The following is a 16,299-nucleotide window of genomic DNA, read 5'->3' as shown; positions in this document are numbered from 1 at the left end:
TTTCTATTTGCCAGAAGGTCCTCTCACACCTCTCCCTGTCTGTGCCTACCACATCAGGCGGTTCTAATTGTGGACGCCATAGATCAGTCTTCCCTGATCTTCGACTGAATGTAAGTGTAATCATAGAATAGGCACTCATTTGCTACAATGCATTTTTTGAGATTCTTCCATATTATTTTACGGACTTGGTGAGTGTTCTTTTTATGCTGGGTAAACCTCAGTGTGCACATATATGATTTATTTATTCCTCTGTTAATAGGCATTGGATGGTGCTGGCTTTGTGCACACACGCTTGTTCTTGCTTTCCTCAAATAAACAGCTCGTCCTGGAGTTGTTTCATTCCAGAGAACCGCATGTTCAACTTTCTAAGAACCTTTTCCAAAGTGGCTGAGTGGCCTTACCGGGTGAGTTCCAGTGACAGCTGGCTAGTGTCTAGAAAGCTGGCCATTCACAGGTGTGAAGTGGGATCTCATTGTGTGGATTACTTGAGTTTCCCTGAATGTTAACAACACTGAAGGATTTCAAATGCACTTGTCCATTTCTGTGTCTTCTTTTGAGAAGTGTCTATTCACATCTTGTTCTCGTATTCATGCCTGGCTATTGAACTGTAGGGTTTTTAAAATATTCTGCATAAGAGTTCTGTGCCAGGTATGTGTAACCGACAAACCTCCCAACCTGTGACCGGCCTTCTCTTTTGATTCCTATTGACTTCCCATGAACTCAAGCTTCAAATATGGTGCCTGATCTGTCAATGTTCTCTTTGTGACTAACATACTTGGGGTAGGAAATTTTAACCTACCTCCAATTCAAGACAGATGTCTATGTGCTGTGATGGATAGGGACTTTGACATTCTAGGTTTGTGTGTTGGATCTGTGATTCAACCATCTGTTTGTTTGTTTGTTTGCTTGCTTGCTTGTTTGTTTGAGACAGGATTTCTTTGTATAGTCCTGGTTGCCCTGGAACTCATTCTGTAGATCAGGTTGACCTCCAACTCAGAGATCCACCTGCTTCTGCCTCAAGTACTAGGATTAAAGGGACGAGCCACCATGCCTGTCTGATACAATTGTCTTAAACTGACCTCTCTGTGTTAATATGAAGTGGAAGTAACTGGTTAATTAAAAAATACATTTTCCTAGGTATTTTTTTGCCTCATTTACTTAAAAAGCATTTCTTTCCCCTTCTAGTCAGCATGCCACCTTTGTGAAAAAATGTGTTGGCTGCATAGAAGAAAGCTGCCCATGGTTTTGCCATTCTAGCCCACTGGTCTGTTTATCTATGGTTGTCAGGACGACACCCACTTAATAATCCTGCCCAGTGAGTTCTTGAACCTGGTAGTGTGTTTTCAAGATCACCAAGGTTACTCTAAATCGTTCTCATTTGCATTTAGATTTTAGAAACAGCTCATCTGCTCTACAAAGGTTCCTGATGACATTTGGATTGGATTTGTGTTGCAAGTCTAAGAACAAAGTTCTCTTAGGTACAGTGACTCACACTGTTAACATCAGCACTCAGAAGATGGAGGCAGAAAGCTCGGGAGTCTGAGGGTAGCCTGAGCCACAAGGTGAGACCCCCATCTCAAAACCAGAAGCCAACTAGGGAACACACATATTTGGTTACTGACGGGAGGTGGGGTTGCTGTAGTGAATCCTGTAGAGATGTTTGCATAAATAGTCACAGTATCTAAAAATACAGGGAGTTTTAGCCTTTTGATATATGTAGAGTATCTAGAGTGTTGCTGTATGTAGGTGCTTGCATGTGTGTCAAGTTGCCTGTGGAAGCCATGAAGACGGTGTTGCATCTCATGGAGTTGGAGTCATATGTGGCTACTCAGTGTGGGAGCTGGGGACTTACCTTGGCTCCTCTGCAAGAGCAGAGCATGCTCATAGCCACTGGACCATCTCTCTAGCCCCGAATCTTTCTTTTCCATCTATGTGCTTTTTATTTTTCTCTTCCCATTACTCGAGCTGGGATTTCAGTGTAGTGCAATGAGCGGGAACAGTGCATGAAGATATCCTGGACAGGGTCCCAGGCTTAGGATAAAAGATTCCAGTATTTCAACAATAAATTTGATATTTAGAATTTTTATCAGCAATTGTACCAGAATCTAGGATATTTTTTATCATCTCTTATCAGACTGAAGACGTTGTTTTCCCAAACAAGTTTACTAAGAGTTTTGGTCATGAATGGGCACTTGGAGCCAAGAGTGATAGATCAAGCCAGACGCTTTATCTGTAGCTTTTGAAATGGCCAAATGGTTTTGCCCATTCTCTTTGCTCACAGGTAGCTTGGGGATATCGTCCAGTTAGAAGACTGCCTGGCATGTGCAAAGCCCTGGGTTTGATCCTTAGCGCCTACTGGTGTGGTGATGTAGACTGTTATCCTAGTACCCTGGAGATGGAGGCAGGAGGAATAAACCCTCAAGGCCAACTTTGAGGCCAGTCTGCGCTGCATGAGACCTTAGCTCTAAGCAAACACACTTTTGCTCTTATAGCAAATGAGACTGGATAACTTTTGAATGCTACCTGTAAATTCCTCAAAGAGAAAATGATAATAATATATTATAGTTGTGTATCCCACTTGGTCCAATTTACTAATGTAAGGGATTTTATGAGAGCATCTGGCTTTCAATTTTCTGATCGTGCCCAGTTCTGGTATCTAGATTATATTGACTTTCTAAGATGATCAAGAAATCCATTCACCTCTGTTTTCTGAGTAAATCTGTCTTAATAGTGTATCTTTCATTCTTTGTTTTTCATAATACTCACCAGAAAAACACGTCAGGTCCAGAATTTTCTTGTAAGAGTTCAATAACTTTAATACATTCTGAATATTTTCTTTAGTGTAGGTAAGGTGGCATGCCAAAGAGTTTATCTGCTCCATCTAAATAGTTGAGTTTATTGGCATAGAATGTATGTGTGTGTGTGTGTGTGTGTGTGTGTGTGTGTGTGTGTGTGTGTGTGCCCGTGTGCACATTTCATCGATGATGCCCATAGAGACCAGAAGCATCAAGAGGTCCTCTGGAGCTGTAGTTATAGATGGTGGTGAGCCACCGTGTGAATTCTGAGAATCTGACTTGGGTCTTCTGCAGGAGAAGCACATGCTGATAACCTCAGGGCCATTGCTAGAGTTTGTAACTGGCTTGATCTTGTGCGAGTAAACCATAGTTGCTGTGAGTTTAGGTGCTTAACATTCCTGTCATTGTCCAAAGGATGACAGTTAACAGCATTCCTTCCCATGCTCCAATCCTCACACTTTCTCTACCCCTTCTTTCGTGTGGCTCCCTGAGTCTTTGGGTCAAGGGGAAGGATTTAGGGCTGAGCACTCACAGTCACTCACTTTCAGCAATTTGACCTGATCTGGGTTTCTACATTAACCACTACCCACTGCAATAAGAAGAGTTCCTGCCCAAGGCTGAGAGATGCACAGATCTACGCATAGGAACATACATGTTTAGAAGGTTGTCATGTTTGACAATATGACCACTTAGCAAAACAAGAACTATCTAGACAAAAACAATTCTCATGTAGGGACCATGACTTCCCTAGCCATGCATTTGAACTGTGTTTACAATACCAAGTATGAATTCCCTCTGGTGAAACAGCCCTCAGACCAATCAAGAGGGCAGTTGGTTACTACCAGGAACAGTCTTGCCACTATTGCACCAGTGGGTACACATTGCTGATAGGTTGCATTGGTCACATGAGTGGGCCTCTGCTGGATAAGACCACCTCTGCTGTTCTCTCCCAGCAAAATGCACAGCACCTTCCTTCCCAGAGCACTGTGGAAGCTAGCCGGCAGGGAGAGCTGCCTGGTCACTAGAGTTTGGTTTCTCTGTACCCTACAACCAGTGTGTGATGTGTTCAGCATTACTCACTTACCATCTATTTATAATGGGTCACCAAGAGCAATGGCAGCAGTCTGTGTTGATTTGGGTGCCTTGGGGGCCTCCTGGAGCAATCATTTAGAATGAACTATCCCATTCCCGGTACTGAGTTTCCTTTAAAAATCTTGTGTCCTTTGAGAGGTACATTGTTCACCCAGGTCGGGGACCTGTTCCCAAAGGAGTTTTGTTATGCTTTTAAGTAGTTTAGAAAATGCTGGGTTTCTGGAATGCTTCTGCGTATACCCTTAGTTTTGGTTAACCTAACCCTCCATCATTTTCCACCTTCAGACCCTGCCTCTTTCTCTGCTCCCAGCATTCCCTGGCTCCCTGTTCACACCACATGTGTTCTACTCTCCCCCCCCTAGATTCATCACATGAGTTCCAAGATCATAGGTTGCCATGTGACATTTTCATGCACAGTCTATGCAGGCTAAGACTTCTCAAGCCCCTTCAGTTTCCTGTCTCCATCCCTCCATTGCCTGCAAGAACACTTCAGCACAGGAGCCCTCTCTGCTTTCATTTTGCCTGCATTCTATTATCTCCCTTCCCAAACTCACCTAAACTCATTTCTGATGTCCTGGCTTCTACATGTCCTCCAGATTAAACATACAAAATAAGATTTGAAGCCAGGCCTTACATGTATGAAGGAGCATGTGGGGCTTGTGTTCGTGTAACCTTGCTTAGTATAATTTTTTCCAGTTCCATCCATTTACCTGCAAACTTCACAATTTCACTTTTCATTACATCTGAGTAACATGCTATCTTACATACATACTGCATCTTCACTAGCCTTTCATCAGTTGGCGGGTATCTGAGCCGCCTCCGTGTCCTAGCTACTGTGAATAGAACAGGTATGAACACGGATGTGCATGCGTCTCTGTGGTTGGATGTTAAGTCCTTTGAGTGTGTGCCCAAGAGTGGTCTTTCTGGATCAGGATAGTGACTCTATTTCTAGTGTTATTAAAAAAAAACAAAAAAACACCAGACTGATTTGCAATGTGGCTTCACTAGTTTTATTAATACTATAAATTAATACTATACTTTATTAATACTATAGTATTAATATAGTATAATATATACATGTGTATATCTGGAATATAGTATCTCTATATATTTAGTATATATAATACATAATATGTATTTATCTAGTATAATATGCACGTATTATATGTACTATATATAAATATACTACATATACGTATAGTGTATTTCAGACACTAATCCTCTGTCAGATGTGTAGCTGGCAAAGATCGTCTTTCACCTTGTACGCTGCCTCTTCACTTGCTTGGCCGCCTCCTTTGCACAAATGTGCTTTTAATCTCATGAGATCCATTTGTCATTTGCTGGTCTCATTTCCTATGCTCCTGGGGCCTGCTTCAGAGAGTCCTTCTCCGGGCCTCTCAAGGGACACGTACTCCCTACATTTTCTCCCAGCCATTTCAGAGTTTCCGGTGTGGTTCTGACATCCTCGATCCATTTGCAGTTGAGTTTTGGGTGGGGTCAGGGCCAAACATCTACCGTCATATGTCTGCACGTTGACATCCAGGTTTTCCAGCACCATTTGCTGACTGTGCCTTCTTTTCTCCAGTGTGTATTTTTTTTCTTTCTTTGTCAAACAGCAGGTGATTGTATCTGTCTGAAGTTGGATCCATGGATCTATGAGCCTGACTTCATGTCAATGTGGTGCCGGCCTCTGCACCTCTGCACCGTGGTGCTGTCGCACAGCTCTTTGTATCCTATCATGCCACTTTGCTACAAGTATTTATCAGTGCTAAAAGCTTTTTGGTGCAGTTTTCTCTCATGTATGGTATTATCTCACCTGCAATTAGGGAATATTTGACTTCTTCCCTTCCTGTTTGTATCCCCCATGGTTCCTTCCCTCTTTGTATTCATTTCGTGCCTTTCTCTTGTCTTATTGCTTCAAGATTTCAAGCACGATATTGAACAGGGGTGGAGAGAGTGGGCAGACTTGTCTGCTCCTTAATTGGAATGCTTTGAGCTTTTCTTCATTAAAGATGGTATTGGCTTACAGGTTTGTCATCTATAACCTTTATTATGTTTTGCAAAGGTCCCTCTGTCCCTAGCCTCTCGTGCCCCTTATCAGGGAGGGGCACTGGATTTTGTCAAAGGCCTTTTCTGTATCCAAAGATGTGCTCACATTTTCTCCATCTCCGAGTCTATTTATGTAATAGATAACATCGATTGAGTTAATGTATATTGAACCATTCCTGCAACTCTGAAATAAAGCTGCCTTGATCCCTATGAAGGATCTCTTTTATGTGATCTTGAATTTGTTTTGATTGTATTTTATTTAGAATTTTTTCATTTTTGTTCATGGGGAGAGCAGTCTGTCGGTTTCTCTTTTGTATATGGTGTGGTATCTTTATCTGGTTCAGGTATCAGGATAACACTGGCTTCATCAAAGTTTGGATGCCTTGTTTCCCATTTTATCGTATCGTATGGGATAATTCAAGTCACTCTGAAGCTCTGATAGAGTTCTGTGGTGCATCCATGGCCCGGGGCTCTTTCTGAATGGGAGGGCTGTTGCTTCTGTAATCTCATGGCTGGCTATGGTCTGTTTGGTGTACTTATTTTTATCTTGCTTTTATTTTGTCCCTTGCCTCAAAACGTTTGTCCAATTCTTTTAGATTTTCCAATCGAGTAGAATAGACAATGTTGGTGGGTTTTGTTTGTTTTCCATTGTTGGTTTTGTTTGTTTGTTTGTTGTTTAGTTTGAGACAGGATCACACTGTGTAGTTCTGGCTAGCCTAACACTTGCTATATGAATAATCTTGGCCTTAAAAATCTTAAGAGATCCACCTGCCTCTGTCTCTAAGTGATGGGATTAAAGGCATGTGCCACCATTCCTGGCTTGGAAGATAGGCTTTTAAGATACATACTTACAATTTTCTTCATTTCGTGGTATTTGTTGTAATGTTTCCCTTTTCATCTCTAATTTTATAGACTTGGAGCTTCCTTCTGTATTTTGTTCAGTTGGCTAAGGATTTGTCAATCTCACTTATCAAAGAACCAACTCTTTGTTTCATTGACTCTCTGTATTGTTTTTGCTATTGTTGTTGTTGTTTGATTGTTTCTCCTTCACTAATTTTAGCCCTGATTTTTGTTGTCTTTTCCCATCTATTGTTTTTTTAAGGAAAATATCATTTACCTAAAAGTACATATGTGTTTTTGAATTTTAATGATTTCTCTTATTTTTGAGATTATAATATAATTAAATCATCTTCCCCTTCCCTTCCTCTCTTCAGCTACTACCCCATTTCACTTCCTTTTTCTCTTTCGAATTCAGAATACACCAATTTGTTTTCCAATACCAAATAGTCAGCCCTGAAACATATACATACAAGCAGCATTATACAAACTTAAGGAGGTTGTATTTATGTATTTAGAACACACACATACAAATGAAAAATATACCATCTACAGTTTGGGCTTTTTTTTCTCATGGCCTTTAAGTGCATTATTAAAATATTAATTTGGAGAAAATATCTTAAAAAATATATTAAAATATTAATTTGGGGCTGGAGAGATGGCTCAGTGGTTAAGAGCACTGACTGTTCTTCCAGAGGTCCTGAGTTTGATTCCCAGCAACCACATGGTGTCTCACAACCATCTGTAATGGATGCCCTCTTCTTGTGTGTCTGAAGACAGCTACAGTGTACTCCTATATATAAAATAAATAAATATTTTTTTAAAATATTAATTTAACTAAAAGCCAGAAGAGCACGGACAGATGTGCTGCAGACCACAGATGCCAGCCCAGATTACTTTACCCAGCAAAATTTTGATCACTATATCTGGAGAAATTAAGATATTCCATGATAAAGTCAAGATTAAACAGGGAAGTTAGCTATACCTATGAAAACACAGGAAATAAATAATCTCACATCAGCAGAAGCAAAGGGAGGAAGGACACGCACACGCATATGCACAAACACAAGTTATCATCATAGCCATCATCATCACCACCAACAACAAATTAATAGGACTTAACAATCATTTGTCATTGATATCTCTCCATATCAATAGCCTCAATTCCCTAATAAAAAGGCACAGAATAACAAAGTAGATTCAAAAACAGGATCCATCATTCTACTGAATATCAGGAACATACCTTACTATCAAGGATAGGCATTACCTCAGGGTAAAGCATTGAAAAAAAAACCCCACTTCATATTCCAAGCAAATGGGCCTAAGAAGCAAGCTTGTGTAGCTATTTCAATATCTAACAAAATAGACTGCAAACCAAAATTAGTCAAAAGAGATGATGACTTGACACTCATCAAAGGAAAATTCCAACAAGGTGACATTTTAATTCTTAACATCTATGCCCCAAACACAAGGGCACCCACTTCTGTAAAAGAAACTCTGGTAGAGCTTAAATCACATATTGACCCTCATGCACTGATAGTGGGAGACTTCAGTACTCCACTCTCACTAAGGAACAGGTCATCCAGGCAAGAACTGAACAGAAAAATACTGGAACTTAAAGATGTCATGGAACCAAATGAAGAAAACACATACTTACAGAACATTTCATCCAAACACAAAAGAATATACTTTCTTCTCAGGACATCTAGAACTTTTCCCTAAGGGGATCACATGCTCAGATCAGCAAGTCGCAACAGATACAAGAAAATTGATAAGCTGGGTGTGGTGGCACATGCCTTTAATTCCAGCACTCAGGAGGCAGAGGCAGGCGGATTTCTGAGTTCAAGGCCAGCCTGGTCTACAGAGTGAGTTCTAGGACAGCCAGGGCTACACAGAGAAACCCTGTATCGACAAACAAAAACAAACAAAGAAAATTAAAATAACTCCCTGTATCTTGTCAGATACCATGGGTTCAAGCTGGATAGCAACAGAAACAGCAGAAAGCTTACATACTCATGGACACTGAAAAACTCCATACTGGATGGAAAATAGGTCAAGAAAGAAAGAAAGAAAGAAAGAAAGAAAGAAAGAAAGAAAGAAAGAAAGAAAGAAAGAAAGAAAGAAAGAGAGAAAGGAAAGAAGGAAGGAACAAAGAAAGAAAGAAAGAAAGAAAGAAAGAAAGAAAGAAAGAAAGAAAGAGAGAAAGAAAGAAATTAAAGACTTTCTAGAATTCAATGAAAATGAATGCACAACATACCCAGACTTAAGTGACACAATGAAAGCCATGCTAAGAGGAAAGTTCATAGCAGTAAGTGTCTACATAAACAGATTTCACGCGAGCAACCTAACAGCACACCTGAGAACACTTTAACAGAAAGTAGCAGGCACACCAAAGAGCAGTGGTCAGAGAGAAACTATCAAACTTGGGGCTGAATCCAACAAGATAGAAACAAAGGGAACAATACAAAGAATCAATGAGATGAAGACTTGGCTCTTTGAGAAAATCAACAAGAAGGACAAACCCTTTTCCAAACTAACTAAAAGGCAGAGAGAGAAATTAACAAAATCAGAAATGGAAAGGTCGTAACAGCAGACCCTGAGGAAACCCAAAGAATGATCAAGCCATTCTTTAAAAACCTGTGCTCCACAAAATTGGAAAATCTAAAAGAAATGAATAATTTTCTCTAGAGGTGCCACTTACTGAAGAAAATCAACCCCTAGTGAAGTAAAAGCAGTCATTAAAAGTCTTCCACAAAAGAAATGCCCAGAGCCAGAGGATTTTTAGCTCAAAAGTCTACCAGACTTCCAAAGAAGAGCTAACACTAATACTTGTCAAATTAGTCACAAACTGCAAACAGAAGGAACATTACCATATTCATTTTATGAGGTCATAGTTACCCTGTTATACAGATTGCATAAAGACACAACAACAACAAAGATAATTTCAGATCAATTTAGTTTATGAACATAGATGCAAAAATACTCAAGAAAAATCTTGCAAACTGAATCCAAGAACACATCGAAAAGACCATCCACCATGATCAAATAAGTTTCACCCCAGAAATGCAGGAATGGGTCAACATATGAAAGTGAATAAACACAATATAAGTAAAGTGAAAGAAAGAAAGAAAAAGTGAAAGAAAAACAATCACACGGTCCTCTCTTTAGATGCTGAAAAGGTCTTTGATAAACTCAAACATGCCTTCATAATAAAAGTCCTGGAGAGAGTAGGGATACAAGAGACTTATCTAAACATAATAAAGGTAATTTACAGTAAGACTATAGCCAGCTTCAACTTAACTGAAAAGAAACTCAAAGCAATTCCACTAAAATCAGGAACAAGATAAGGCTGCCTGCTTCATTATCGATTCAACATTGTAAGACATCTGACAGAGATCAAGGGGATACAAATTAGAAAAGAAGATGTCAAAAATATGGTTATTTGCAGATGATATGATAGTATACATATGTTTCCAGAAAAATTCCATCAGGAAACTCCTACAGCTGATAAACACTTTCAGCAAAGTGGTTGAACACACTATTAATAAAAAAAAAAAAAACCAAACAAGCAAACAAAAAACTCAAAAACAAAAACCATTAGCTCTCTTATATACAAATAACTAATGGACAGAGAAAGAAATCAGGAAAACAACACCTTCACAGGAGCTTCAAATATAATTAAATATCTTGGGGGTAACTCTAACCAAGCAAATGAAGTACTTACATGATAAAAAACTTCAAGTCTTTGAAGAAAGAAATTGAAGAAGATATCAGAAAATGGAAAGATCTCCCATGCACATAGATTGGTAGGATTAACATAGTGAAAATAGCCATGCTACCTACCAACAGCAATCTCAGAGTCAGTGCAGTCCCTATCAGAATTCCAGCATAACTCTTTACAAACACTGAAAGGACAATCCCAGCTTCATAAGGAAAACCAAAAAAAAAAAAAAAAAAAAAAAAACACCTAGGATAGTCAAAACAATCCTGTACAATAAAAGAATTTTAAAGGTATCACCATCCCTGATTTCAAGCTGTACTGCCGAAATATAGTAATAGAAACCACATGGTATTTTTCATAAAAACAGATACATTGATCACTAGAATCAAATTGGATTCCCAGACATAAATTCACACACCTATGGATACCTGACTTTGTATTAAAAAAAAAAGTAAAAAATAACACACTGGAAAAAAAAAACTTCAACAAATTGTGCTGGTCTAACTAGATGTCTGCATGTAGAAGACTGCAAATAGATCTGTATCTATCACCCTGCACAAAACTCAAGTCCAAGTGGATCAAGGACTTCAACATAAAACTAGATACACTAGATCTGGAGAGATCGCTCAGGGGTTAAGGGCACTGCCTGCTCTTCCAGAGGTCCTGAGTTCAATCCCCAGCAACCACATGGTGGCTCACAAACATTTATAATGACATCTGATCCCCTCTTCTGGCATGTACTCATATACATTAAATAATAATAATGCTTTTTAAAAGTGGAACAAAACTTGATGCACTAAATCTAGTAGAAGAGAAACTGGGGAATAGTCTTGAACTCATTGGCACAGGAGTAACTTTCTGAGCAGAACTCCAATGGCTAAGGTTCTAAGATTAACAACTGACCTCAGGAAACTGAAAAACTTTTGAAAAGCAAAAGACACAATCAATAGGACAAAACAGAAGCCTGTAGAATGGGAAAAGATTTTCACCAACTCCACATCTGATAGAAGGCTAATTTCCAAAATATGTAAAGAACGCAAGAAACTAGGCATCGAAAAACCAAATAATCCAATTTTAAATGGGGTTCAGGTCTAAAGGAAGAATTCTCAACAGATGAATCTCAAATGACTGAGAAGCACTTAAAGAAATGTCTAGCATCCATAGTCAGCAGGGAAATTCAAATCAAAACTACTGTATGATTCCATCTTCCATTTGTGAGGATGGCCAGCATCAAAAACAGACATGACAGCTCACGCTGGGAAGGATGTAGAGCAAGGGGATCATTCCTCTATTGCTGGTGGGAGTGCAAACTTGTACAAGCACTCTAGAAATCAGTATGATTGCTCCTCAGAAAACTTGGACTAGATCTACCTCAAGATCCAGCTACAGTACTCTCAGACGTATACCAAAAGAACACCCCACCCTACCACAAGGACGCTTGCTCACCTATGTTCACTGCAACTTTATTCGTAATAGCCAGAAACTGGAAACAACCTCGATGTCCCTCAACAGAAAAACGGACAAAGAAAATGTGGTACATTTATACAGTGGATTATTACTCAGCTTTTACGAAAAAAAAAAGGCATCATGAAGTTTTCACACAAATGGATGTAACAGCAACAACAAAAGCAAAAACATCATCCTAAGTGAGGTAACTCAGACCAGAAAGACAAACATGGTACATGGTACTTGAGGTGGATATTAGCTTCTAATTAAATGAACATCAAGCTACAATTTGTAGACCCAGAGAGGTTAGGTAAAGAAAGAGGAGGGCTCTAGGAAGGATTCATGAGTCTCCCCAGGAAGGGAAAGTAGATTTTGTGGGTGGATGGGGTATGTGGGGATAGAAGTAAAAAGGATAAGGTGTGTGGAAGGAGAAGGGGGGGGACGAGTGGAATTGGAGGGGACTTGAGGGACAGTGTGGAAACCTAGTGCAATAGAAACTTCCTGGAACCTACCACGGTGACCCTAATGTAGACCCCTAATAATGGTGGATACAGAATTTAAACTGCACATCTTCTGTAGCTAGGCAAGGTTTCCAGTGGTGGGACTGGGTCACATTTGGTAGAGCTGTTGCCAAGGGGGTTCAGTGGAGAGTCCTAAATAACGCAGGCTGAATAACCAAGAAATGAAGACCGGATAGTCCAAAGGCCTAGGGTAGAACTATACACTGCTGGCCAAAACAAGCAAAGAAACCAACAGACAACCACAAACACAAACAAAGAACAATGAAATTATTCCAATGATATTCTGCCATACTTATAGATCTGTGTCTTGTCTCTTCGTCAGAGAGACTTCCTCGGGGAGCAGGGGTGAGCAGGTACAGAGACCCAGAGGCAGACATTATGCACAGAGAGTCTAAACTGGAGGTCTCCATTTAACCTCTCCTCCTGCTCAGAGCTTCAGAAACCCCAAGGAAAAGAGGGTGGAACGATGGGAGAAGTCAGAGGGGATGGAGGACAGCAGGAGAATATGCCGCACTGAATCATGAAGCAGGGCCCACATGGGATCGCAGAGCCTGAAAAGACAACCATGGGCCTGCATGGGACCTGCACCCAGTTCTCTGCATATATGTTATGGCTGTTACCTTGGTGTTTTTGTGAGACTCCTAACAGTGGACTCTTAACAAGCAGATGTATCTCTGACTCTTTTGCCTACTCTTGGGAGTCTTTTTTGACCATTGGGTTGCCTACTAAGAGAGCTTTTTATCTTGTCTTCTTGTATCTTGTTTTGTCCTGTTTGGTTGTTGTCCTTTGGAGGCCTGCTCCTTTCTGAAGGCACATGAAGGGGGAGTAGATCTGGGTAGAGGAGAGGTGAGGTGAGGGGAGCTGGGAGGAAAATTGTAGTCAAGGTGCATTGTATGAGAGAAGAATCTATTTTTTAAAAAGAAGACATTAATTTGAGATTCTACCAATTTACATATATACATGCTCATACATGTGTGTGTTTGTATGTTTGTTTCTATGTATGTATATGTGTATATGTGTGTGTGCATGTGTATGGATATATGCATGCATGCATGTATGTATGTATGTATGTATGTATGTATGCATGTATGTGCCCTCAGTGCTATACTTAGCTCTTAGAACTGCCTCCATCATGTTCCAGACTGTTCTATTATGTTCTCGTTTTCATTCAACTCTAGAAATTATTTCTGTCAGATTTCTTCCGTGACCCATTTGTCATTAAGCTCTGTGTTGTATAGATCAGTTTGTGTGTTTTCTGTAGTTCTTAATGATGTTGACAGCTGGCTTTATCCTGTGATGGTCTGACAGGATATCACATGTTATTTAAATTTCCTGTGTTTGCTTTTTGTGTATCCTAACATGTGATCATGTGTTAGAGAAAGTTCCATTGGCTGTTGAGAAGAGTATGCATCGCCTAGTGTTTGGATAGAATGTTCTGTATATGTATGTTAGGCTCATTAGAGTTATCAAACACTTTAAGTTTTATGCTTCTATGTTTGATTTTTGTCTAGATGATCTGTCTACTGGTGAGAGTTGGGTACAAAACCCACCATCAGTGTGTTGAGATTATAGGTTTGAACTTAGAGTATTTCTTAGAAATTGGGTATGCCTCAATGAGGCTCATAAATGTTTAAAATTGCAAAATCTTAGTTTCTTTATGACTGTATAGTGACTTCCCTTATTTTTCTGACTAATTTTTGTTTGAACTTTACTTTGTCAGATATCTGAATATCTGTTTGCTTCCTGGTTCCATTTGGAATATCTTTTCCCTGTCTTTGAACCTAAGGCTATCACTGAGATAGAGGGGCGTTTCTTGGAGGCAGCCAAAAGATAGATTCTGTTCTCTAATCCAATCTACCTTCTTGTTGGAGAATTGAGATAATTAATATTCAGAGTAATTATTGACATGTGTGTATTAATTCTTGTCATTTTGATGATTTTGTGGTGTTTTCCTAAAGATCTCTTAACCTTTTATCAAAGTGATTGAACCGTTTATCAAATGTCTTTAAAAAGTCTATCTCTTTGTTGAATTTTGTCTTTCTATCTTGGGTTGACCCCGGCATTTCACTCAGCTCTTTTCTTCCCCTTGTATTCATGTCTTTGGTTTTTTGGATACAGTTATCATTATTCTTTTGAGTTCTTCACCTGGAACTTCTTTCAGGTCATTTTTATTAGGGGTCGTTATTATGGGATTAGTAATTTGTGGAAGAGAAGTGTTGCCTAGGTCTTGTGTTTGTCTCTGCACTGGAATTTGCATATGCGGGGCTGGGGCTGTTTGTTGGATACATTTTCTTCTCTCTCTCTCTCTCTCTCTCTTTTTTTTCTCCAAGTCTATTTATTTATTTATTTATTTATTTATTTATTTATTTATTTATTTGCTTAGCTGAGACATTCTCCTGAATATTCCAAACACTTTTGCTGAGAGAACATTCAGGAGGAAACTAATTCAGAGTAGGGGTGAGATATCACGGTTCGGTATTTAGGGCTACAGGCTCTATCCTATATCTTCAGAGTCTAGGTGCCTAGAGTGTCCTCCCCCGCATTATAGGCTGTTTTGGGACTCCAGATCATGAAGAGCAGCTGTAGAGTCCCTGGGAGCTAACATGGACTTCTCTTAACAGTATCTTTTCTTCTTTTGTTTTATTCATTTATTTTATTGTTTAAATTTCTAATCAAGAAATAAGATAGCTAGCAATATCTTATCGTTTAATTTTGGTTTTCTGTAAATATTTTTAGCATTTTAAAAATATGTATCAGTCCAAAAAAAAAGGAAGAAAGGATCCGTGTAGGACCAGCGAGGTCTCTGAGTGAGTAAGAGCTGCCGCTTGTTGCCAAGCCTGGTGACCTGAGTTCAGTCCCTAAAACTGGTGTAGTGGGAGAAGACAATCAACTCTCAGGAGCTGTCCTCTGACCTCCAAATGAGCATCATGGTATGGGTTCCCACACAAATCCAAACGTATACAAAATAACTAGATACAAAGAAAAGCAATAATCGCTATCTCTATTGAGGAATGCTATGGGATGCGTGTGCTACCGAGTGACTGACTAAGTCAGGTTGACCAGCACAGCTGCCATTACAGATCCTTTGGTTTACCTGTGATGGGAACACCACAAATGCACGCTTTTAGTAAGTTTGAAAGGAGCCAATGTATTGTTCTCAGCCATAATCGTCATGCACTGTGACGGGCCACTAGAACATCCTTCCTATCATCTGAAACTTGTATCTCTGCCTGACATCTCCCCTCCCTTCTCCACACCATGGCATTCTCTGGGGTTCACCACTCTGTGGGGTACTCCACACCTCTGTGAGACCGGCTTTAAGTTTTTTGTTTGCTTATGTATTCTACATCTTTATTTGTTTTGTGTTTGAGAGCCCTGATGCATGTCTAGAGTTCAGAGAAGAGCTTGCAGGAGTGTTGTCTCTCCTTCCACCATGTGGGTTCTGAGGATTAGGCTCAGGTCATTTGATATCAAGAAATACTATATATGTACTATACTATAGAATAATATATATATATAATACTATATATGTACTGAATGTTAGTGCATCCTTTACAAGAGAATAGCACTTCTGGACAAGACTGGCTAGATAGGTCCACAAAGAATAACAGTGGTCAACCTCAGCAACACACTCTCATCAACAGACCATCATGCAAACAAACAAACAAACAAAAGGCCCAAAAACCTTACTCTCATTTTACAAGGCCAGTTTTACACTAATACCAAACTGAACACCAAAGAGAAAACTATCAGTTTACTTTATGAATAAGAATACAAAAATCTTCAATAAATGTTGGCAAATTGAATGAAATGTTTCATTCAAAAGGAGCAAGCTTCA

General features: G+C 39.5%; 1 long non-coding RNA gene across 1 annotated transcript in view; it reads left to right on the top strand.

Moving 5' to 3' along the window:
• The first annotated feature begins 1,492 nt into the window (after positions 1–1,492).
• Positions 1,493–16,299, top strand: part of Gm10714 (predicted gene 10714) — a 58,881-nt gene continuing 44,074 nt past the window's right edge. The window contains exon 1 of the long non-coding RNA NR_040530.1: positions 1,493–1,562. This is a non-coding gene — a long non-coding RNA (predicted gene 10714). The remainder of the gene's footprint in view (positions 1,563–16,299) is intronic.

Source organism: Mus musculus, chromosome 2, assembly GCF_000001635.26.
Source record: "Mus musculus strain C57BL/6J chromosome 2, GRCm38.p6 C57BL/6J".
Lineage (NCBI taxonomy): Eukaryota > Metazoa > Chordata > Mammalia > Rodentia > Muridae > Mus > Mus musculus.
This window is presented reverse-complemented; position numbering and strand designations above follow the sequence as displayed.